Here is a 26,105-nt window from a genome sequence, read left to right as displayed (position 1 = left end):
ACTTGGCTTGCATTTATCGCAAATCTCTTGCCCAACGTAAACTCCCGAGTGACTGGAAAAAAGCGCAGGTGACGCCTGTATGTAAGAAGGGTTGAAGGACGGATCCTCAAAATTACAGACCAATGTCCTTAACATCGGTTTATTGCAGGATTCTCGAACATATTCTCATTTCGGATATAATGAATTTCCTTGAGACAGAGAAGTTGCTGTCCGTGCATCAGCACGGCTTTAGAAAGCATCGCTCCTGCGAAACACAACTCGCCCTTTTTTCACATGATACCTTGCGAACCATGAATAAAGGGTATCAGACGGATGCCATATTCCTTGACTTCCGGAAAGCGTTTGACTCGGTGCCCCACCGCAGACTTCTAACTAAGGTACGAGCATATGGGGTATACCCAAATATGTGAGTGGCTCGAGACTTCTTAAATAATAGAACCCAGTACGTTGTCCTCCATTGTGAGTGTTCATCGGAGGTGAGGGTTTTTTAGGTTAGGTTAGTGTTTAACGTCCCGTCGACAACGAGGTCATTAGAGACGGAGCGCAAGCTCGGGTTAGGGAAGGATTGGGAAGGAAATCGGCCGTGCCCTTTCAAAGGAACCATCCCGGCATTTGCCTGAAACGATTTAGGGAAATCACGGAAAACCTAAATCAGGATGGCTGGAGACGGGATTGGACCGTCGTCCTCCCGAATGCGAGTCCAGTGTGCTACCACTGCGCCACCTCGCTCGGTGTGGAGGTGAGGGTATCATGTGGAGTGCCCCAGGGAAGTGTGGGAGGTCCGCTGTTGTTTTCTATCTACATAAATGGTCTTTTGGATAGGGTGCATAGCAATGTGCTGCTGTTTGCTGATGATGCTGTGGTGTACGGGAAGGTGTCGTCGTTGAGTGACTGTAGAAGGATACAAGATGACTTGGACAGAATTTATGATTGGTGTAAAGAATGGCAGCTAACTCTTAATATAGATAAATGTAAATTAATTTAGATGAATAGGAAAAAGAATCCCATAGTGTATGAATACTCCATTAGTAGTGTAGCGCTTGACTCAGTAACGTTGATTAAATATTTGGGCGCAACATTGCAGAGCGATGTGAAGTGGGACATTTGAGGCTGACTGCAGTAGAATTTTACTGCCGCCAACTTATATTTCGCGGAAAGACCACAAAGATAAGATAAGAGAGATTAGGGCTCGTACTGAACATATAGGCAGTCATTCTTCCCTCGTTCTGTTTGAGAGTGGACCAGGGAGAGAAGATGCTAGTTGTGGTACGAGGAAACCTCCGCCACGCACCGTATGGTGGATTGCGTATGTATGTAGATGTAGATGTAGATGCAACCGGGGAGAGCGTGAGTGACAGTTTCGTAAACAGACCAAAATAATCAACGGCCCGTGCAAGCAGCGAATTTGGCATACCGCAGGAAACGGCGTGGAAGATTTTGCGGCATTGGTTCCATTTTAGACCGTACGGTCAGCAGAGAGTGTAACAATTAAAACTGGATGATCGTTGAGCCCTGCATTGCTCGCCGTCCCACCATTTGGTATGTTTTAATGTATTTCCATCTCACCACGTTGGTTTAAATTGTTGGCGTTACTGAGTTGCTAGTAGCGCGTATCGATGTATCCCCTCTGACGGGATCTTTGCTCGGCTGCTATTATTTCCCGGTTGTCATGTGTCATGCAGTCAGTCGGAACGTGCGAGGAGGAGAGTTCACGGTGGCAGTTCGGGTCGTGAGTTGGGCCCTGGCAGTCAGTTGGAGCGTAGCCCGGGCCAGCCAATCGCCGGCTTGCAGCAGTAGTGAGCCGTGTGTGGACGTCGCCCGCCCGACCGTTTCCGCCACGCATCAGTTAAGCCGGGCCTGACTTTTGGTGGATTGTTGGTCGGTCGGTTCGTCCGAGGACACCTCCGTGCCGCGTGGTCTACTGGGCCCGTTGGTAGTCTCTGCGCAGTGTCGGAGTCTGTCTGGAGCTGTCCGATCGGTAAGAGCAGCGTCACTCGCCGTCCCTGGACGTGAAGGTTGAGTGGTTTTGTTGGTTCCAGCGTTGCTGTTGTGGAAGTTTTCCTGTCAGCAACAACGAGTGAAGCTCAGTTGGTAGAGCACTTCCCCGCGAAAGGCAAAGGTCCCGAGTTCGAGTCTCGGTCCAGCACACAGTTTTAATCTGCCAGGAAGTTTCATATCAGCGCACACTCCGCTGCAGAGTGAAAATCTCATTCTGGAAACATCCCCCCGGCTGTGGCTAAGCCATGTCTCAGCAATATCCTTTCTTTCAGGAGTGCTAGTTCTGCAAGGTTCGTGGGAGATCTTCTGTAAAGTTTGGAAGGTAGGAGACGAGGTACTGGCAGAAGTAAAGCTGTGAGGACGGGGTGTGAGTCGTGCTTGGGTAGCTCAGTTGGTAGAGCACTTCCCCGCGAAAGGCAAAGGTCCCGAGTTCGAGTCTCGGTCCAGCACACAGTTTTAATCTGCCAGGAAGTTTCATATCAGCGCACACTCCGCTGCAGAGTGAAAATCTCATTCTGGAAACATCCCCCCGGCTGTGGCTAAGCCATGTCTCAGCAATATCCTTTCTTTCAGGAGTGCTAGTTCTGCAAGGTTCGTGGGAGATCTTCTGTAAAGTTTGGAAGGTAGGAGACGAGGTACTGGCAGAAGTAAAGCTGTGAGGACGGGGTGTGAGTCGTGCTTGGGTAGCTCAGTTGGTAGAGCACTTGCCCGCGAAAGGCAAAGGTCCCTATTTCGAGTGTCGGTCCGGCACACAGTTTAATCTGCCAGGAAGCTTCATATCAGCGCACACTCAGCTGCAGAGTGAAAATCTCATTCTGGAAACGAGTGAAGTGTTCGAGATAGCCGCCGTCAGGTTGAATTCATCAAATTAATTTATCCATATTCAAGTGAACCAGCGGAATCTTCTGCCTTGTAGCCGTTAATGTTCTGGTTACCTGCCCTGGCCGCTAACATAGTTTTTAGGCATGGTCTTTTCATCACCTGTTGTTGCTGCTCAACATGGTGTGTAGTTTTGGCAGCTCAATTCACGTACGAGTTTGTTTTGGGATAGTGATACTTGTAATTTTGTTTGGGGCCTTGAATTATCGTATACTCCGTCGTGGCAAGCAAGCTGTTCGTCGGTCGGTCCGTGACTGTCCCTTGGTTGGGTTCGCTCGAATTAAATGTAGTTGGAATCACCACCTGTCTCGCCTAGATGAACGAGGGCAGACCGATCCACTGGACACTCCTGAGTGCCATTCTCTTAATTATCCCTTTGGCAGTGTTAATGCTGTTGTAATTTAACTGTATTTTACATTTTTAATATTGCAAGGTTTGTTGTTGGCCTTCAGCCCTGGGAACATGTTCTCAGAGTTTCAAAAATCAAATGGTTCAAATGGCTCTGAGCACTATGGGACTTAACATCTGTGGTCATCAGTCCCCTAGAACTTAGAACTACTTAAACCTAACTAACCGAAGGACAGCACACAACACCCAGCCATCACGAGGCAGAGAAAATCCCTGTCCCCGCCGGGAATCGAACCCGGGAACCCGGGCTTGGGAAGCGAGAACGCTACCGCACGACCACGAGATGCGGGCTCTCAGAGTTTCCTTCAAGACCAAACATTTCCGCCTTCTGCTCTTGAATGGTTATTGTAATTTCCTCTGATGGATTTTACAAGTTACTGTCGGCTTTCCGCCGTTGGTGTTGCAAAATGGAAATTTTTAACTTAATGTATTTTTTACCGATTGTTGCAATATATATTTCCTTAATTTGCAGAATTGAGCCTTGCGGCCTTCAGCCATCTTATTGCGATCGTTTATCTCTTTCTGTGCACATTGTGGGCCGTCATCTCTGTTAGCATCTTAAAACATTGTGGCCTTCTGCCTTCAGTAATCATCAGAGTATATTTGGAATTTTGAAGATTTAATCCGGCGGCCTGCAGTCGCTCCGCATGCTGATCTCATATATGTAAACGATTAATCTTATTCGTAAATTTAACTGTGTGTCATGTCTTTTCAAAATTGAACTTATTCTAAGGCATCTGTTTGGAGGCCTTCCGCCGTGAAGCAAATTTAATTATTTCGAAAGTGTATTTGTAAACTAAATGATAATAAATTGCAATTGTGAAATGAATCCAACCGCAACTCCCTTGGCCCTTTCCACAATCCTAATTACCTGTTAGCCCTGCGTGATTTAGCGGGCGTTTCAATCATGTCTGGCACCTTCAGTATCGCATCACAATGCAGGTGGCACTCGAAGACGAACTTTTCGCCTCAATCAGATATTCATCTACCCAACAACCTTCCAGTCATCTGCATAGATCAATGGCAGCAGTGTCAGGGTTTTGGACACCAAAAATCCTCATGAAAGTGTTGTGCATGAACAAGATTCGCCGAAGGTTAACGTTTCTAGGCAGTGTCGCAGACGAATGTGTACGAGTCGTTTTACTTCTGTGAAAAGACTCTCACGAGTGCTTCCTACTTTGACATGTTGCAGTAGTGGTTGTTTGCAAAATTGACTGATGATTCCGAGAATTTCATCTTCCAAGAAGATGGGGTATCACCTCATTGGAGCATCGACGTTCATCATTACCTAAACGGCGACAAACCTCCGCGTCGCTGGATTGGGCGTAGTGCTGAATATGACGTGGTTCTATTTCCTGTCCCCCCTCCCTTCACACCCACCCCCCCCACTCCACCACCACCAACACCACCACCACCACTACCACCACCACCACCATCAACGTCACTTGACTAACTGCTCGTGATTTTTGCCTATAGGCTTATATTAAGGGCCGTATTTACGTAACCCCCACGACGAAGAACACTGGTAAAGGTCAGAGAACGTGTCAGTGCCGCTGTTGTGACCAGTGAAAAGATGTTGCTGCATTAGGTATGGAACGTACTGGACTACTGCTTGGACGTGAGTTATGTGACTACAGGGGGCATTCACAGAACGTTTGTAGCGTATAAAATCCAGACGTAGTGAATTTACAGTTCTAATCCTTCATCAATCCTATTTGAATATCTTATACTTTTGAAATACAGGTGTCTGAAAACGAATGAATCATTTGTAGTAGCCTTGTATGATTGAAAGAAAATTTTACGGCTCTTCTCTCCGTTTGGTATTTTCTTACGTTTGGTTTTTAACGTTAAAAAAATTACAGTTATTCATGTCATTTGTACTGCATCTGATGAACTTTGCCCGCATCGCGTGGTCGTGCGGTAGCGTTCTCGCTTCCCACACCCGTGTTCCCGGGTTCGATTCCCGGCGGGGTCAGGCATTTTCTCTGCCTCGTGATGGCTGGGTGTTGTGTGATGTCCTTAGATTAGTTAGGTTTAAGTAGTTCTAAGTTCTAGGGGACTTATGACCACAGCAGTTGAGTCCCATAGTGCTCACAGCCGTTTGAACCATTTTTTATGAACTTTCCGTGATGTGCAAAACTTACCGAAATATATAACAGCCATTTTACTGTATGAGCTGCTTTATTACACGATCCAGATTTCAGTCTTAGGCCATTATCAGGTATTACAACTCGAATATATGAATACACAATAAAGCTACAAATAGCACAAAAATAGGCCAAAATATGATTAATGTGTATTTGTTTTCTTACATACATGTGGAAAGTCATCTTCGGTTGTACAAATCTGATGTATCGTACGCAAAAATGAGAATATTTTAGTTATATGTTGATTAGTTGTCGATTTGAATGACTTATTAACACTATACGGATGTGAAATGAAGTGGATATCTAAATCACTGATTTAAACCTCGTTTCACTGTGTCTAAGCAGCAACCAACATAGACGTAAATGATCGTCAATGATTGTCGTAGAGGCATCATAGTCTGTAATATATCGTATGCCAGGGAACCAGGTAAATCCGCAGCTCGTGGTCGTGCGGTAGCGTTCTCGCTTCCCACGCCCGGGTTCCCTGGTTCGATTCCCGGCGGGGTCAGGGATTTTCTCTGCCTCGTGATGACTGGGTGTTGTGTGCTGTCCTTAGGTTAGTTAGGTTTAAGTAGTTCTAAGTTCTAGGGGACTGATGACCATAGATGTTAAGTCCCATAGTGCACAGAGCCATTCGAACCAGGTAGTGAAACTATTTATTTAACAAGATGGTTGCATTATCTTTGCAACAGGCACAAGATGCCAGTTTTTATGTTATAGGGCATGGAGGAACAAATCACAATTTGCATGTGATGATCGTGGCACACACCATCGTAGTGTAAGAGGTATAGAAGTTCAGTCTTTTGACACTGTTAAATATTGTATGTATGGTCCGAATATAAAAATCAATAATTATAATCATCTTAAGCATTAAAACAACCTTCGACGACAGCATGTTCGATACAAGGACCATTATATAAAATAAAGGCTTATAAACATCGTTAAAAGTTACAACCCCCCTTATACAATAGCTTCAAATATTCTCATAAAAGACCAAAGCATTTCAGAAGGGACAGGGAAGAGCGGCTACGGGGATGCATAGTGGGCAAATGTAAAGTGCTGACTTGAGTTAACAGAAATAAACCTCAAGTAAGGGATAGAGAAGGGGTGGAATGTTGTGGATGGTGTGTGAGTGGGAGGGGGTAAGGTGTAGTGGTCTGATTAAGTGGGTGGAGAAACAGGGAGGGGGAGAAGAAGTAAACAAAAGCACATGGTTGGTTGTTTGATTCCCAGGAAGGGACGAAACAGCAAGGTCATCGATCCCATTGGGTTAAGGAAGGATGGGGTGAATTAAGTCAGTCATGCCCTGTCAAAGAAACCATCCTAGCATTTGCCTGAAGTGTTTTAGTGAAATCACAGAAAACCAATATCAGGAGTGCTGGATGTAGGTTTCAACCATCATCCTTCCGAATACGAGTCCAGTGTGCTACCCACTGCACCACCTCACTCGATGATGCCCATGTTGTTCACAGTATCACACATCTGTACAGTCTATACTGCAATATTATCTAAAAGGTTTGTTTAAAGCAAAAGGTGAGGCTCTTATTGTAAAACAGTTAACAAATACACTAAATTTACTAAAAATTTAAAAACATGGAACAATAAGAAAAATTCTTCCTTTGTAAATATACTCCTGGAAATTGAAATAAGAACACGGTGAATTCATTGTCCCAGGAAGGGGAAACTTTATTGACACATTCCTGGGGTCAGATACATCACATGATCACACTGACAGAACCACAGGCACATAGACACAGGCAACAGAGCATGCACAATGTCGGCACTAGTACAGTGTATATCCACCTTTCGCAGCAATGCAGGCTGCTATTCTCCCATGGAGACGATCGTAGAGATGCTGGATGTAGTCCTGTGGAACGGCTTGCCATGCCATTTCCACCTGGCGCCTCAGTTGGACCAGCGTTCGTGCTGGACGTGCAGACCGCGTGAGACGATGCTTCATCCAGTCCCAAACATGCTCAATGGAGGACAGATCCGGAGATCTTGCTGGCCAGGGTAGTTGACTTACACCTTCTAGAGCACGTTTGGTGGCACGGGATACATGCGGACGTGCATTGTCCTGTTGGAACAGAAAGTTCCCTTGCCGGTCTCGGAATGGTAGAACGATGGGTTCGATGACGGTTTGGATGTACCGTGCACTATTCAGTGTCCCCTCGACGATCACCAGTGGTCTACGGGCAGTGTAGGAGATCGCTCCCCACACCATGATGCCGGGTGTTGGCCCTGTGTGCCTCGGTCGTATGCAGTCCTGATTGTGGCGCTCACCTGCACGGCGCCAAACACGCATACGACCATCATTGGCACCAAGGCAGAAGCGACTCTCATCGCTGAAGACGACACGTCTCCATTCGTCCCTCCATTCACGCCTGTCGCGACACCACTGGAGGCGGGCTGCACGATGTTGGGGCGTGAGCGGAAGACGGCCTAACGGTGTGCAGGACCGTAGCCCAGCTTCATGGAGACGGTTGCGAATGGTCCTCGCCGATAACCCAGGAGCAACAGTGTCCCTAATTTGCTGGGAAGTGGCGGTGCGGTCCCCTACAGCACTGCGTAGTATCCTATGGTCTTGGCGTGCATCCGTGCGTCGCTGCGGTCCAGTCCCAGGTCGACGGGCACGTGCACCTTCCGCCGACCACTGGCGACAACATCGATGTACTGTGGAGACCTCACGCCCCACGTGTTGAGCAATTCGGCGGTACGTCCACCCGGCCTCCCGCATGCCCACTATACGCCCTCGCTCAAAGTCCGTCAACTACACATACGGTTCTCGTCCACGCTGTCGCGGCATGCTACCAGTGTTAAAGACTGCGATGGAGCTCCGTATGCCACGGCAAACTGGCTGACACTGACGGCGGCGGTGCACAAATGCTGCGCAGCTAGCGCCATTCGACGGCCAACACCGCGGTTCCTGGTGTGTCCGCTGTGCCGTGCGTGTGATCATTGCTTGTACAGCCCTTTCGCAGTGTCCGGAGCAAGTATGGTGGGTCTGACACACCGGTGTCAATGTGCTCTTTTTTCCATTTCCAGGAGTGTATATTAATGTAGTACAATCCATCAGTAACTCCATTATATTAAATATAATGAAGTATAAAGGACGATCGTCACCTTTTAAATGAATTTTCATACAGAAGTAAGTTTCATAGAAAACATCCTACAGCATGGTGTGTTTACTAACGAATATAGGCAGATATAGTTACACATATTTCTGTTAAGACAACCAGAGGTGATAATGAATATGATATGATGGAAATCACTTTACAAGAACAGATTCACTTCCATCTCTTACATTGGTGCTATTTCAGATGAAGTTGCGAGTATATTTGGAAAACAAATGCACAGATAACTTTCTTCGCAAACAAGAATTTGTGTAACAGCGTTAAGCATCATACACATAAAAATAATCCTTTTAATAGATCAGCCATATATAAGATGGTGTGTGACACTTGTGATAAACATTACATTGGACATACAGGACATGCATTTAACGACAGATGCAAAGAACATATTGGGAGTACGGAAAGGAACAGGTTAGCATTTATTAGCACTTAAGACACATCAATCGACAAATGAAAGTTATTAATCAGGCTTTAAAGATTCTACATACAGTATCAAAAAGTAAGAAAATGAATACAGTTGAAGATACTAAATTATATAGTGGAATAACAAAATCTCGTAGCATGTTAGTGAATTATCAGCTAGACTAAAAAACAAAAAAAATTAGGTAACATGCGATTAACGTTATCAGAAAACAAATTCATAATTTTTTCTTCTCGACCACATATAATTTTAAACAGTTTACTGAGATATTGTTAAGTGAGTACCCATACGCTGAAATATTGCAATTCATCTAATAAATATCACAAGAAAGCAACAGTTTTAATGTTAGTATATACCTCACTGTTTTAAGAACATTGTTGTGTACATACATTTACTGGCCTGGGTATTATACCAATGTTGTGTAATAATTTTCTCCATGTCACTCCAGAATACATGTACTCATACCACGTATATATCCTAGCTTCAGTTGATGTTTGACTACCATTCCTTATTTTCGAATATATGATGTGGATGCAGATGCTAAATTTACACTAATCAGTGTTATCATAACAATAATTAATTATTCAGATGTGCATTAGAAAATATAAGAACATCACTCAATTATAATTGGAACGCAGAATTATGATTTGCCACTCGCCCCTCCCCCCTCCCCCTCCCCCGTGTACATCTAGACTTGAAACTATTCCCTACTTCTTCATTCCATCACTCTAGTTTTCCTTCAATCAGCTATTCCCTTCCTTTGTCTCATGTGGATTTCCGTTTATCCTCAGCTCCCTCCCCCACAACCACTTCGCCTCTTTTGAATTATTATACATAGTTCTTGTTTTATGGACATTATTTAGCACCATAGAAATGCTTTATGCTGTTCTCCAGTATATCTCGTGTCATATATTATCACGCAAAAGGTAATTAGAACACATGCTTAAATAATATTCCTGTGTAGATTGTATACATGGTTAATACTGTGAACATAATGTACACCAGATTCCCCTTTCTCCCCTTTACTTAATCAGAGTACTGCACCATACCCTTCCCCCCTCCTACACCATCCACAACACTGAACCACTTCTCTACTTATTATTATTGATTTATTTTGGTCAACCCTAGTCTGCACTTTCTCCTCTTCCCCCCTTCGTTCTCTGCTGCTTTCTTGAATGCTTTGGTCTTTTATGAGAATATTTAAAGTTATTGTGTAAAGAGGACTGTAAATTTTAATGAGCCTTTATTTTACACAGTGCTCCCATCTAAGGTGATTGTAATCCTTAATGATGATTGTAATTATTTATTTTTATAATGGACGATATATAAAGTATTTATCGATCTTAGATGGCTGAATTGTATGACTCTTAAATTACGAAGGCTTATGTCTCCATCTTCACATGCACACTCTGGAGATGGTGCCATATAATCTAAACACTTGCATCTTGTACCTACCGTAATGATAATGTAACCAGCTTGTTACATAAATAGTTTCCCTACCTGGTTCCCTGACGTACCATATATTACATGGTGCATACTGTGTAGCCTCTGTGACGATATTTGAGGATCATTTTACTCATATTTATGTTGGTTGTTATTTTGTCACAGTGAAACGAGGTCTAAACCTATGATTTGGTCATAGATTTCATCTCACAGCTCTTTCATGTTAATAAGTTATACAGATCACCAGCCAATTAACATGCCACAAAAATATCCTCACTTTTAATTACGAAGCATCTGGTTCACATAACTGAAGATTGTTTTCGACTCGCAAGTAGGTAAACTAATAATCTAATCTATACATTAATTATATTTCTGCAGTATTTTTGTGCTATGTGTGGTATTATTGTGTATTTGCTTACTCCAGTTCTAACATTTGATATTAGCCTAAGGCTGAATCTGAATCACGTAATGAAGTATATCATACAGTCAAATAACGGTTGTATCTTCCTTTACCTTGTCAATAATTTATAATTTAGTTTCGTAAGCTACATTCGGTGATTTACTTTCGGCTGCAAATAAGAAGGCAACTTTGGAATGTCTTTATTCTTGTGATTTATTTATCGTCATACTATCCGCTTATCTTACCGAACGTTTGAACTTTTTAGAGCTGAATGCTAAGTTAATGGAAATGAGCCGACTTCGTGGTAAGAATCCTCCTGTTAATATCTCCGCTTCTACGAAATTTTCACAAGCTTTTTGCGGGAAAGTGCAGGGAAAATTCCATGTATTTAGAAATGCAGTTGGGAAGACTACACTTTCTGCCTGAAATAGCATTGTACTGACGGATTTATTTATTTCTCCTTTCTTCCATATTCTACTGTTGGTAAGATTTTTGTTGAGCTACATCATTTTCGGTCCTAAACAGTTAACTCGAACTCCCATTCTTTTGTTTATGTACGTTCCTGTCTTCATGCAGATGCAGTAATTTGATGAACTGTTCCTCTTTATCTATTACGTTGCACTACTAATCTGTTACGATATTTTGCCGGGACGTGGATCAATACTTAATGTGCTGTTCTCAAATAGTATTCTAGAACTTTCGAAAACAAACATGAACATTCTAAAACAATCGTTATCAATGAAGAACTTCCATAAAATCTCGAAAACCTCATGGAACCAGCTTGGATTTATTCCTGGAAAAATACAGCGACCCGTAAAAGCCAAAAGATGTCCAGATAACATTGGTGGCTGCAACTACAGACAGCCGGCTGGGGTGGCCGAAGGGTTCTAGGCGCTACAGTCTGGAACCGCGCGACCGCTACGGTTGCAGGTTCGAATCTTGACTCGGGCATGGATGTGTGTGATGTCATTAGGTTAGTTAGGTTTCAGTAGTTGTAAGTTCTAGGGGACTGATGACCTCAGAAGTTAAGTCCCATAGTGCTCAGAGCCATTTGAACAATTTTTGAACTATAGACACTCATATCTCCACAACCACAGCAACTTTTAGCGCACGATCACTGTAAAGTACAGCGGGTGACCAAAGGTAGCACCTGGCACAAAAATTAGCAATTGACGGTTGGAGATTTTAGAGCTGTCGCCAACTTCAGGCACAAACAAATTAATTCTATTGTTGCCAAGACGATGTGAGGCAGTCTCCCTTTTAATGGCTGTATTGATTACAGAGATATGTATTATAATGTCAGCCGTTAGTATCCTAGTTCTGAAAGAGACTAAGCCAACGACGTTTCACTCTTCGAAACTATTTGTAGTATCGAAATAAATCAATATTTACAAATCACGACTTTACTTTTTTAAGCCCGAAACCGGCTGTTGCGTTATGTGAAGTTTCGTGGTGATATAAGGAACAGTTTGTGTGAAACATCTTGTATGTTTATTGATATAGTTATCCTTTATCCAAAACACCTGAAAGAGCGGTATTCGTCTAGTAAACGACGTCCAGATATTATTTCTGGTGTATGTCACAGAATTTAGAAGTGACACTGAAATTACTTCGTGCACGAACCGTATGGTACAGTCCTTTGGCTATTTATTAATGTCTCGGCTCTGCTCTCGACTGCTGATTCTGATTCCTAACCGTGACTGCCTTTATGGTATAGCACCAGCAACGGCCTTCATCTTATTGATGTTTATAGCAGCTTTGACGAGGCAGCAGATAACATTAAAACAGGGAATGACGGACGAGTAAGCGTTAATTGTTGATCTCTTCGTCTGAGATTGTCCTGGTGCGCCTGCAATGCTTGTGCTTTCTCACCTCCATCCTGAGGACAATAATTTTATGACGATAAATTTCGTGGTCAGTAACGTGTCTATTTGTGTGAGCGAGATTGCGGTGCGAACGAAAGGGATAGAAAATTTAATGAAATTTTAACGCCTCAGGTTAAATTAAAATTTAATTAAATTGAAACGTGGTATATTGTTTAGAGAATGAATTATTCATTGGTTCTAAAACCTCTATAACGATTTTTCGTTTGTTTCTGAAACGAAAGAGAGAGGACGGAAATTAGATCACGTTACTTGTTAAGCGAGCAAATGTTTTTTCCTAATTACAATTTAGTTCGTTATCTGTCGTTTATTTCCATAATGGTGTTGTGTGATCTGTTCTGAAAATTCCTGACACAGCCAAGGTCCCAGATTCAGGTCTCGGTGTGGTACGCATTTTTAATTTGTCTGGATGTGTCTCGGTTATTATTAAATGTCATTATTAAATGTCTAGCTGGTCATTCCCCTTGAGACAGACGAGAGTACGAAGAATGTTGGGGAATGAGGAGAGACAATTGCATCACCAAAGAGAAGGCTCTGCTGTTCCGTACACTACGTGTGTGTAAGTGGAGCGTACCCCTGTTGTGGGATGCTGTGAAATAAACTTGTGCAAGTTGAAGTTACTGTGTTCCAGTCCTCTTAAACTGTAGTAGTTGCTATAGCTACATGTCCTTTCTAAAAATCATATGTTGCACATTTCGTAACGTTTTCTTAAGCTGAATTTATGTTACAGTGCGAAGCCTAATAACCAGTACTCTTTTCTTCCGAATTAATTTCATATTTTTTATCTTGAATAGCAGTAAAATTTAGGTGCAAAACACATTCCAGTTATCGAGTCACATTGCTTTCCTGCATGGGTCTGGGGTTTTTGCCCTTTCTGTTCGTGTAGGTCCCATCATCAGATTCGATTAATCACTGTAACAACTGATCCGCCCATGTAAGTAGGGTCAGTCTATTAGGATGCTTCCGTGGCTACATGGAATCAGATAATTCTCTTCAGGTTAAACTAGTTACAGGAATTCTTATGCACGTAAGGTGCAACGCCATTACTATAACAACTAAAGTACGAATACGGGAACTTAAAAAAACGTATCACCGTAACCAGCTGTGTCTCTGCAACCAACTAAAAATATGCACAAGGTATATGAAACGTTTTATTCGAATTAGTCTGTACTGGAATCTCGAAAAATATTTACTACTAGCTGAGTACGAGGAGTAGCCAGGGTATGTATTTATTACATTAGCCCACCTTCTCTCCCCCTCCACCGACGCTCTCTGCCCATCTTCTCCTCGTACCTTTATCCGTCCGCTTCCCCTACGCTCTCATTGAGTCCAGCTCCTCCTACCTCATATCTTTGTCCATGTCCTGCTTCTCCGTCTCTGTCCATCTCTTCCCTTCCCCCCCTCCCCCCTGCCCCCGCTGATCTGACAAAGTTATCACCACCAGCTGAATAGCATATTGCTAATTTAATTTCTTGCCCCAACTGTATTTCCTTCCAGATAGTAAGTGGTATGTGTACGAAGTTTGGCTGAATTCATCCAGTCGTTTTGGAGGGGCTTTATCCACTTTCACATGCATTTAACACGTATTTCATGTAATTTTCACATATTTGTACACGTACTTCACTTCTATCTACAGTGAATTTCGTTCTACAGTTTCGTTTTCAGACAGCTCAATCTCTATGATGTCATATCTCCTGAAAAGTGTGTAGCAATTTTGGTGGTACGTTCAGTGATGTAGGTGAATACCATCCGCAAAATGTCTCCAATGATTACAACGCCTTTGGATTCTTGACGCAAAATTAGTCGTGAATAAATTTAGTAACAGATAAGTAATACATTTAAACGTCATATAAAATGTGTCAGTTTATCACGAATCTCACTGTTTATGACGTCATATATCCTGAAGTATGTGTGACACAATGATATAATCTTGCATGTACAGTCATGCTCAAAAGCATCCGAACGACCTGAGCTGCATTTCGCCTGATTCGCATGCAACCCGCATACCGCAGCTGTCTAGCAGGTCCTCTAATCGCTCCTTGGTACAGTCGTTTGACTAATGAAAATGGTTCCAACAAGTCACAACTAGAAAACTATCCTCTGTATCGCAAGAACTTAAGATTAAAGTAATACCACGATACTACAAATATCAGGGAACACCTTATCACAGATATGACTGTAATTAGGGCTTGTAAGCTCACATTTATTGCCATAAATGACATACCTGAAATGTTACCACTCTCATTATTGCGTCAGATAGGTAATGCACGTAGTAAGTTCGTCGTATTCATGACTTCCTCTTCAAAGTAACATACCGTATTTGTTATTTAACACAAAATTACATTAAAAATTTAAGTTATTCACGAGCAGCTAGTTGAGATTATGTATGAACTTCAAATGTCACGACGAACCGTCTCGTTCTTCATATGGATTCAAACCCAGGTCATGCAGAGTAAGATTTCGTGACTGACGGAAACTAACCGTCATTCCTGACTAGGCATACAGACAGTGGCGTAGCTGAAGGAATTTAATTTCTTCTTAAATAATCTTATACAGCAACGTTTACATTGCGAAATGACATAGGTGGAGGTAATGGTACACAGAAATGCTGTCGCCAGTAAACTTACTTACATTGGAAAATTTTATTTTATTTGATGAACCGATAGCCATTTAAAGGAATAGGGCTCTTATTTTACTTAATTGAACTTGAGACGTTGAAACATTTTGTGCTGGAATGTGATTGGAATTCGTATCTCCTCTTTCGAGGAGCTGAATATCTCATAACAGTATAGTTCGATCATTTCGTTCCTTTTTCCAAGACTGCAATCTTCCCTAGGTCTCGTCCAAAGGTAAGTATGTAAGTCTGATTCCTGTTTCAGTACAAAAATATTCATAATATCATTTCAAGCCCTATCACGTGCACACCGGCCTGCTAGTGAAAATTAACGTGCATTTTTAATGTCTGCTCATTTGTTGCCAACAATTTCTGGTCAAACACGCATACATCTAACTGTTGGTGAGTAAGCAACTGATACTTAAGCTATATTCGTGGACGATAAAGAAGAACGATAGGAGTGCGGTTCGATTGTCGCTTAGGCACAAAAATTTGTATCCTTACTTTAGATTCAAACACCTAACAGCTGGTAAGAAAAACCGATACGTAACATTTGATTTTACTTAGATAACAATCCGATTACGTGTTGGGTTCGTATCTCCGTCACAGAACTTCACTTCATGCACTTCATCTTTAAATGCATACACACTTTGTTACTGCTGGATGGAGGTATGTCAGACATCTTTCGTGGTTAGTTAACAGTGATGAAAGGGTCTTGATAGGAGTCCCAGTTTATTACAAAAACTGTCGTCTTTTATTTTCAAGTTTAGATTTGGTTACTGACATTGGCGAAACTTTCGGAAATTCATGACTCTTCACGGCTAGTCAGCAGTATGATTAGATTAGATTAGATTCATATTTGTTACATAGATCACGAATACAACATTTCGTAATGATGTGGAATGTGTCATTTTAATGAAAGATTTCCTTACATACCGGTATTCAATTTCTTTACAACAATTTTTACCCTCTCTCTCACTCTCTTTTTATTTTTATCTCTCTCTCTCACACTCACACACTCACACACGCACTCACACACTCACTCACACACACACAAACTCACACACTCACTCACACACACACACACACTCACTCACTCACACACACACTCACACACACTCACTCACACACTTTCTTTTTTAATTTTTATTTGTTTGGTGTGCTCGAATATCAGCGAGGCAATCAGTTCTGAGTATTATTAGTAACTACGTTCCAGTTCCTAAACCTAGTTACAGAAATGCGAATCAGACGCATTACGTATTCCAGGCCGTAGCAGCAGCGTCTTTGAGACGCCAGCTATGGTCACTTCCCAGCCCGCTGTAGGATCACATCAGTTCGTCTTCTTCCTGCTGGTACTGTAACTGAGATTTGGCAAAAGGGCAAGGTATGTTTGGAAACCCTGTGATCGACGAGTTACTTCCTGATGTGCACGGAATTAAGCCTCAAAGTTCACTTGATTTTTCCAGTCATTTCCATTCAATAATCTGAGTTATTATCGCTTGAGGTGTAACAAAAGGTTGTAAATTTACGTTTTTCAGCCCAGGAAAGCCGTTGCACGTGGAAATCGCAACTAATATCGTCCATTAAATAGCGGTTTATGAGTTCTAGTGACTATTGGCCTTGTAAGACGAAGGCACAACACGTACCTCTTCGCTAGGTCTGTGGGGACGTGCTGACATCTGAAATAGCGGCTGTTATGGTTCGAGTTAGAAGAGATAGGGGATCCAGTATTAGAATCGGAATTTAAAAGAGCTTTGGAGAACTGACGGTCAAATAAGGCAGAAGGGATAGATGACATTCCATCAGAATTTCTAAAATCATTGGGGGAAGTGGCAACAAAACGACTATTCACGTTGGTGTGTAGAATATATGAGTCTGGCGATATACCATCTGACTTTCGGAAAAGCATCATCCACACAATTCCGAAGACGGCAAGAGCTGACAAGTGCGAGAGTTATCGCACAATCAGCTTAACAGCTCATGCATCGAAGCTGCTTACAAGAATAATACACAGAAGAATGGAAAAGAAAATTGAGATTGCGCTAGGTGACGATCAGTTTGTCTTTAGGAAAAGTAAAGGGACGAGAGAGGCAATTCGGACGTTACGGCTAATAATGGAAGCAAGGCTAAAGAAAAATCAAGACACTTTCATAGGATTTGTCGACCTGGAAAAAGCGTTCGACAATATACAATGGTGCAAGCTGTTCGAGATTCTGAGAAAAGTAGGGGTAAGCTATAGGGAGAGACGGGTCATATACAATATGTACAACAACCAAGAGGGAATAATAAGAGTGGAAGATCAAGAACGAAATGCTCGTAATAAGAAGGATGTAAGACAAGGCTGTAGCCTTTCGGCCCTACTCTTCAATCTGTACATCGAGGAAGCAATGATGGAAATAAAAGAAAGGATATCAATGATACGATTCGCTGATGACATTGCTATCCTGAGTGAAAGTGAAGAAGAATTAAATGATCTGCTGAACGGAATGAACAGTCTAATGAGTACACAGGTAAGGTTTGAGAGTAAATCGGAGAAAGACGAAGGTAATGAGAAGTAGTAGAAATGAGAACAGCGAGAAACTTAACATCAGGATTGATGGTCACGAAATCAATGAAGTTAAGGAATTCTGCTACCTAGGCAGTAAAATAACCAATGACGGTCGGAGCAAGGAGGACATCAAAAGCAGACTCACTATGGCAAAAAAGGCATTTCTGGCCAAGAGAAGTCTACTAATATCAAATATCGGCCTTAATTTGAGGAAGAAATTTCTGAGGATGTACGTCTGGGGTACAGCATTGTATGGTAGTGAAACATGGACTGTGGGAAAACCGGAACAGAAGAGAATCGAAGCATTTGAGAAGTGGTGCTATAGACGAATGTTGAAAATTAGGTGGACTGATAAGGTAAGGAATGAGGAAGTTCTACGCAGAATCGGAGAGGATAGGAATATGTGGAAAACACTGGTAAGGAGAAGGACAGGATGATAGGACATCTGCTAAGACATGAGGGAATGACTTCCATGGTACTAGAGAGAGCTGTAGAGGGCAAAGACTGTAGAGGAAGACAGAGATTGGAATACGTCAAGCAAATAATTGAGGACGTAGGTTGCAAGTGCTACTCTGAGATGAAGAGGTTAGCACAGGATATGAATTCGTGGCGGGCCGCATCAAACCAGTCAGTAGACTGATGACAAAAAGAAAAATGGATCGCGTTTCCAGTGTCGCTGACTCCGCCTTTTTTATCCCTTCTGTTAAAGAGCTGTATGAAGTCAGATGAAACATCGAGAAGCAAATCGCAAGAAAATACTTTCAACTCATAGTGCAATGGTGAAAAACTTACAATGCTGCACAACAGGCAACGCTTCTTTCCGCTGCTGACAAGCAAATTTTCGATTTCTAGGAATACATAACTTTATTTATGAAATGCCACATTTGCATACCTGTTGAGTATGACACAGCGTACCAATTAAACACAGGCCCAATCGAAATCTAAGTGAGTAGTATTTTACAAATTCGTGCCGATAGAAGCACAGTTGCGTACAGATCCTCAGTTTTATTAAAAAAGACTTTCGTCGTAAGGTTATCGTGGGTAGTTTTATTTCATTTCTTACACTGAAGTGAACAATTTTCGTAAGGCTTCTTTTAGCGTTGTTAAAACAGTACTAAACATGAGAGAGAAATTAATTATCAACGATATATGCGAATTCTCTGATGTTATATATAACAGTCTGACAATGCACATGCAGTTTATTGATTACATGCATGTAGAAAACTTGTTCTGAGTTAAAGCAGTCAAACAAGGTTTGAAGAAGAATAAAATGCCACTACCAAACGACAGCTAATATAGAAAATACTTTTGTGACTATTTTGGCACTATGCGCTCGCCCCATACATAATACAAAATCTTCGAGTTGCACCTGCTGCCTGGCCGTCTATTAAACCTGAAAGGAACAAAATGTTGCAGAAGTTAGCCCTTTTTCCACATGCGGCTATTTCGGGTTGAGAAGTGGAGGGAATTATGTTCAAAGTTCCATTAACTTGATAACTTCAGAAGACAGCAGAATTGCGTTTTAAAAATGTAGCAGCGAATGCCTTATCAACAGTACGCGACGCTTACCGTTACTCTAGTAGCTGTCATGTATCTACAGCATCTCCAGAAGTCAAGAACAGTTCCTCCAGAACTTCTGGATTCCACAGTGCTGTGAGATAATGCATATGGCCGGATCTAGACTTCTGAGAGACAGACTGTTACAGCATTTCTTTTGCACTGCACGACGTTTCCAAAAAATGGAAAGGAACTCTTCCTACTTAAATTTCTGCATCCTACACTGTTGACAGTTCTGTGTAGTGGCAGTTACGTGATTTTATTTCGGTGATTACAAAATAGAGTCGAATGTATGCACTGAGTCGGCGAGGCAGCTAGTTCATGGCGATTCGGTCAACAAACAAATGAATTTACTGAACATGCTGCAAACCACCACAGGGAGCCTGTGTGTCAGAATTCTCATCGAGTGTGCCGCAACTGTGTTATGATAGAAAAATGAATCTGAGAGAGAAACATTTGGTGGTCTGTTGGATTGATGATATGTTCCTATGATGGTGGTCTGGGTTCGATTCCAGCTTCTCCCGTTGGTTTTTAATAGGGAGAGGCAGATTCTATTCTCTTCTGGCTATGCCAGGTGAAGAAAGTATAATGGAATTGTGGTATGAAATTCACATTAAACATCATATTCCTTCTCTACCAAGTAGACGTTACGCTGAACCACAATAAAGTCAGGAGTGGCGAAGTGTGGGAACTGTATCACCGGTAACCTTTCTTGTACTAGTTATTTATTTCTAGTGACGAAACAAACGCGATGTAGGGTCACAGGACACTTATTCCATCTTTTATTTGAGCTTCTGTATGTCGATAAAATCGGTTCTGAGCTTGGAATGCAACTCAGACCGCCCTTAACGCGGAATTTGATCCCTTCGCGACAATACAGCTCAACTACAACTTGTTGTTTGTTCAAAACTGCAGATTCCTCAACATGTCCACATATTGCGCGTGAATGGGTTCGAATCCTGGCCCGGCACTAATGTTTTCATTATGTATTATCAGGCTCTAGCATGAGAGCACCTATCTGCTGGTGGATAATAATACTTTGATCTTTAATGAATTTTCATTCGTTGTCAACACTAACGATATCTGATGTTTTTGACTCCCAGTGGGACACAGAATATTTGAGAGATCACTGTAAGTTCAAGGATGTGGAGAAAAATTAGGTAGCTGACGTCTCTTTGTGTGTAGTGAACAACAATACGTGTGCGGTTCGATTCCCAGTCAGTACTGAACTCTTCGTCATATTATTTCTAGTTCGAACATGCTCACATGTCGCTGCTGGTGTAACAAACCCATATTTAACGTTCGTTTTCTCTAGAATATAACAGCGATAGGTGCCAGGTTGGGATCGTGGGAAGGGAAAAAATTAATGTTTCGTCATTTCAGTTAAAACATCTAGCTACTGCCGATAAAATCCGGTATATCATAGTTGATTATGCTTCGATAACAATCCGATTACGTTCTGGGTTCGAATCCCTGTCAAACACAAAGCTTTACCTCACGGCATTTCAAGTAAGTTACTTGTGAAGAAGCATTACTTAACATCTCTCGTAGTTCGTTAACAGGGACAATACTTGCTGGGTAGGAATTCGCGTCCGTTAAAAATGTGTACATTATATAATTTAAAGTTGATATTTGCTAACTGATACTGTCTAAAATCGAGGTATCACAGTCTCTGTATGCCTAGTCAGGAATGACTGTTAGTTTCCGTCAGTCACGAAATCTTAGTCTGCATGACCTGGGTTTGAATCCATATGCGGAACGAGACGGTTCGTCGTGACATTTGAAGTTCATACATAATCTCAACTAGCTGCTCGTGAATAACTTAAATTTTTAATCTCATATTGTGTTAAATAACAAGTACGGTATGTTTGTTTGAAGAGGATATTATGAATACGATGAACTTACTATGAGCATTACCTATCTGACGTAATAATGAGAGTGGTAACATTTCAGGTATGTCATTTATTGCAATAAATGTGTGCTTACAAGCCTTAAGTTACAGTCTTATCTGTGATAAGGTGTTCCCTGATATTTGTAGTATCGTGGTATTAGTTTACATCTTAAGTTATTGCGCTACAGTGATAGTTTTCTAGTGGTGACTTGTTGGAACCATTTTCATTAGTCAAACGACTGTACCAAGGAGCGATTAGAGGACCTGCTAGACAGCTGCGTTATGCAGATTGCATGCGAATCAGGCGAAATGCCATTCAGGTCGTTCGGATACTTTTGAGCACTTTCGTCAGAAAGCAAGATGAACTTTCCCACTTACAAAGAGTGTTTCAAGACAATGGGTACTCTACACAACAAAAACATAGGGCACTGAAAATGAAACCGAAAGAGGCCACCAAGAAAGCAGAAGAAGATGAAGAAACCTTTAAATCAATGGCCTTCCTGCCATATGTGGGTAGCCTCTCATCAAAAATAGGACGCATTCTCGGCAGACACAAAGTAAAAGTGATTTTTCGTCCTCCACCTAAGACAGCTGCAGTCGTGGGCTCCGTCAAAGATGATTTGCTGCTCCGAAAATCTGGAGTTTATAAAATTCCATGTGAATGTGGCCTTTCTTACATCGGACAAACAACTCGTACTGTCCAAGAAAGGTGTACAGAACACCAGAGGTACACACGACTTTCACAACCTAACAAGTCGGCAGTGGCAGAGCACTGTATTGATAATGGTCACAGTATGTTGTGTGACAACGTCGAAATTTTGGCAACTACATCATCCTTTTGGGACTCGATAGAAAAGGAGGCAATTGAAATTCGCTTGGCGACGAACTTAATAAATAGAGATAGTGGATTCAATCTTGATAAATCTTGGAATCCGGCACTCGCTGTAATAAACTCGCAAAGACGTCGTCACATTGCAGCTCACAATGATGTATCGATATGCCAACAAAGATCAACCGTGGAGTCATAGATACAACTCGTGCATTATGCACTCTATGCATTATGCGCCGACCAACGTCTCTGGCGCATTTGCATCTGTGGCCGCATGCGCAGTCGTGCGGTACAACAGTATAAAGGGCTGAAGCGAGCACTGGAGCGGAACGCCTCCCTCCTCTTGCAATATGCTCATGATGCATTCCTCGCCCTCCAACGGTCCCAACGCCTTCTCCAGAATCAAAAAAATGGTTCAAATGGCTCTGAGCACTATGGGACTCAACATCCTAGGTCATAAGTCCCCTAGAACTTAGAACTACTTAAACCTAACTAACCTAAGGACATCACACACACCCATGCCCGAGGCAGGATTCGAACCTGCGACCGTAGCAGTCCCGCGGTTCCGGACTGCAGCGCCAGAACCGTCTCCAGAATCACCTTGACCTTTTTGCTGCATGGTGTAACCAGTGGCTCCTGAAACTCAATCCTTCCAAGACCCAGGCAATCATCGTAGGTCATACCACTCGCTCCTTCCGGCTCCTGGATTTCTCCCTTACTGTCTGCGCACGTCCTGTCCGCCTCACCCCCACCCTCACCTATCTTGGCCTCACCATTGACCGTCACCTCACCTAGATACCTCATCTCCGCTCCATCCAATCCAAAGCCCACAACCGCCTCCGAGTCCTCAAACTCCTCTCTGGCCGGACATGGGGGTTGCACCCCTCTACCATCCTCCACACCTACAAATCCTTAATCCGTCCCATCCTCTGTTATGCCAGTCCTGCCTGGATATCTGCCCCCCCAAATTCTATCAGTCCCTCCAGATCCTTGAGCGTCATGCACTCCGCCTCGCCTTCCGTATCCGCCTCCCGTCCCCCACGCGGATCCTCTATGATCTCATTCCTTTCCCCCATCTACTCCTATTCCTCGAACATATCCGCATCCTCTACACCTCCCGCCGTCTTGAACCCCCTCACCCCCTGGTTGCTCCTCTCCTCTCCCATCCCCGCCCCCTGCCACGTCTTCTCCGTTGTGTCCCCCCTACCCTCCATCTCTACACCCTCCATCTCCTTTCCCAAGGTGGCTTCCGTCAACTCCCCGTCCCGGACGATGCCCTCTCTCCCTCCATTTATCCTTCCTATCAAATCTGATCCTCACTCCCCCTCCTTTCCTCTGTCCTTTCCCTGGGCTCCCTCTCCCCTCCCCCCTTCCATAGGGTTTTCTCCCCACCAAACCTCTCCCTACCTCCCTTCTCCCCCCCAGAATCCCTTTGTATTCCCCTCCTCTGCCTACCCCACTCCCTGTCGCGTCTGCCCCCCACCCCTCTTATGGGTCCTCATCCTCCATCAGCTCCTTTTCCGGTTCCCCCCTTCGCTTTTACTATCCTTTCCCCCCTTTTTTGTTTTCCCATCTTCTGTCCAGTTTCCCCCCACCTGCTCTCGACTGTGGTATGTCACATTTGCCAACTTTTTAGTGCAGTGTTCCAGTGACTATTCAGTGTTGTTTGTCTTTCTCGTGTTGCGAACAGAAACCATGCTGTCGCTAGGTGTGAATTTTATGTCTTTGGCGAACAGAATCCAGACTGTCGCCGTGTTTTTTAATTGTCTGTCTATTGTTTTCCCTGTCTGCTTCGTATGTATTTTATTAGCATCATCATCCCTCTATTGTTTGTTTTAAGTTCCACGATTTCTTTTCGCCATGTTACTCTTTAAGTCTCCGATTTTATCGCCTGTTTTTTATTATTTATTCTCTTGATCTTTCTCACAAAATCTGTAGGCTGAAGAGCGGCATACTAAGCTGCTGCCAGCCCGCCCCCTTCGGGGGGAATTGAAATTCAATAAAGAAAAAAAAAACTGGAGCGGCAGTCTTGCGGCTCACTCTGAAGATGGCTGAACGTTATACAGCCGAAATATTAGAAGAAGAAGGACATTTCTTGCGGCTGCACACCTGAAACTCAATGGAACAAGACCCACCATGGTTTAATAATGTAGACAAAGTCATAAACCCATGCAAACTGTATGTCAGCAGAAGACTGTTGTAGCTGGTGGAGTCATATGGCACTCCTGATACGTCTAGAGGTGACAGCTGCGTAAGCATCCCTGTCTGATGACCTGCATCCATTAATGTCCATTACGAATGCCGACGGTCTTGGGCAGTTCCAGCAGGACAATGCTACACACCACACGTCCAGAAATGCTACAGAGTGGTTCCACGAACATTCTTCTGAGTGTAACCACTACCGCTGGTCACCAAACTCCCCATACATGAATATTATTGAGCATATTTGGGATGCCTTGGAACGAGGTGTTTAAAAGAGATCTCCATCCCCTCGTAGTCTTACCGATTTAGGGACAGCCCAGCAGGATACATGGCGTCAGTTCCCTCCACCACTACTTCAGACATTAGTCGAGTCCATGCCACGTCGTTTTGCGGCACTTCTGCGTTCTTGTGGGGCCCCTACACGATGATAGGTCGTTTCCTTTGGCTCTTTATTACATTAGGTATAGTTACCATCGTAGCTATAATAACATCATGATCACTAATCCCTGTCTCTGAACTGAGACTGTCGATAAGATCACACCTGTCTGTAGCTAAAAGATCTAAATATATTGGTTTTGCATATGAGCTGTCAAACTAGGTACGACACCTTTCAGAAAACTAGTTCAAAACTACTTCACAGTACAGCCTGTCCGTTTCATCCGCAATGAATCCCTGAAGTCTGTGAAATTTATTCGCAACTGCGGAATCTTCCTGACGTTAGCCGCATTACGTAAGAAGACATTATCTGTTGGTGATAGGATGGGCTATCACTTGGGTGGGTGACCATCCGGTCTGCCGAGAGCTTTGGCAAGCGGGCAGCACTCAGCCCTAGTGAGGCAAACTGAGAAGATACTTGATTGAGAAGTAGCGGCTCCGGTCTCGTAAACTAACATACGGCCGGGAAAGCGGTGCACTGACCACATACCCCTCAATATCCGGCTCAGGTTGACATGGCGGCCGGTCGGTACGTTGAGCCTTCATAGGCTGTTCGGGTGGTGTTTAAGTTAGGTTTAAATAAAACACAGCTGATAAGTATGCAGAGTGTCATCACAGGGAGCGCAGATTAGCGTGTGGGTAGCTCTCTGGGGACACTATCTGTTTCTAGTATGTGTTACAGATAGTGATAGTTATGTTTCCTGCTGCTAATTACAGCTGCATCATTCAATGGCGGTCGGTGTTTATCGGAGCTCAACCTCTGTTTTAGCTTGCGACAAGATGCTGCTATGGATGTGATGCAGCTAGTATCGATGTGGGGTCATCCATTTACATGGGAAATGCGGGTATAATTTTGTTGTGGTTATCGGCCCAATGGCTGATTTTGGCGCTGCTCTGCGTGCGTGTACTTCATGTGTAACTATGTTTATCTGGGAACAAACAGCGGTATGTATCTAATCACACCTATTTACTGTATTCAGGCTTTGGTGTATCGATAAATTCTTACGCCTCTCCCTTTCCCATCACATTTCCTTCCTTTACCAAATTAAGTGACCATTAATGCCTCGGAATCTGCTCTATCAACATGTCCATTCTTTCAATTAAATTGTGCCATAAAAGTCTCATTGTTTCCATTCAGAAACAGTTCATTGGATATCGATCCGACCTTCAGCATTCTTCTGTAATACCACGTTTGGACAACTTCTTCTATACTTGTCCACATTGTAAAGCGGTAGACAGTTACATTTCAAACACATACTTTTTGAAAAGTCTCCCCAACATTTAATTTTATCTGCAACGTCAATGTATTTTTCAGA

This window comes from Schistocerca cancellata, chromosome 2 (genome assembly GCF_023864275.1).
Source record: "Schistocerca cancellata isolate TAMUIC-IGC-003103 chromosome 2, iqSchCanc2.1, whole genome shotgun sequence".
Classification (NCBI taxonomy): Eukaryota; Metazoa; Arthropoda; class Insecta; order Orthoptera; family Acrididae; genus Schistocerca; species Schistocerca cancellata.
This window is presented reverse-complemented; position numbering follows the sequence as displayed.